The sequence below is a fragment of the Hipposideros armiger genome, unplaced genomic scaffold, assembly GCF_001890085.2.
Source record: "Hipposideros armiger isolate ML-2016 unplaced genomic scaffold, ASM189008v1 scaffold_1889, whole genome shotgun sequence".
NCBI lineage: Eukaryota > Metazoa > Chordata > Mammalia > Chiroptera > Hipposideridae > Hipposideros > Hipposideros armiger.
In genome coordinates, this window is record NW_017733239.1 from 76723 (window position 1) to 77252 (window position 530).

Here is a 530-nt window from a genome sequence, read left to right on the forward strand (position 1 = left end):
CAGGGAGTCAGCCCGTATTTATAGAAGGACTGGAGGAGAGGGCACTGCCCTCAGTGTGTGAGTAGGTGAGGGCGGGTGGCCTGTCCCAGATCCCCCTGTCGCCCAGCATCACTTTGATGTTCCTCTGATGTAGCTGCTCCCCTCTCATAGCGTGCGTGTGTTTGTTTGGTGTCCATGTTTGTTCTTCGTATGTGATGATTGATGCCCATTAGGAACATGATAAGCTTCCCTGTTTCTTATCTGACTGAATATTTACCAGTAAAAATGTGTGCATGTGTGTCCTAGGGCATCTAAGCCATGAAGAGATGCTTGTAAAACTCCTAAAACAGTGACTAATAAAGGGAGATGAATAGATGGGCATAAACTTTCTCACTTGCAACACTGGATACCAGATGGCTTTTTTCACACTTCTGAGGGCAAATAACTTCAATGTAGGATTCAGTACTGAAGGAATATAAAATTCACATTTGTAGGGACAAATGGTGTATTTTTGGTTGTTCACAGACTGAAGAAATTTGCTGTATATGAGT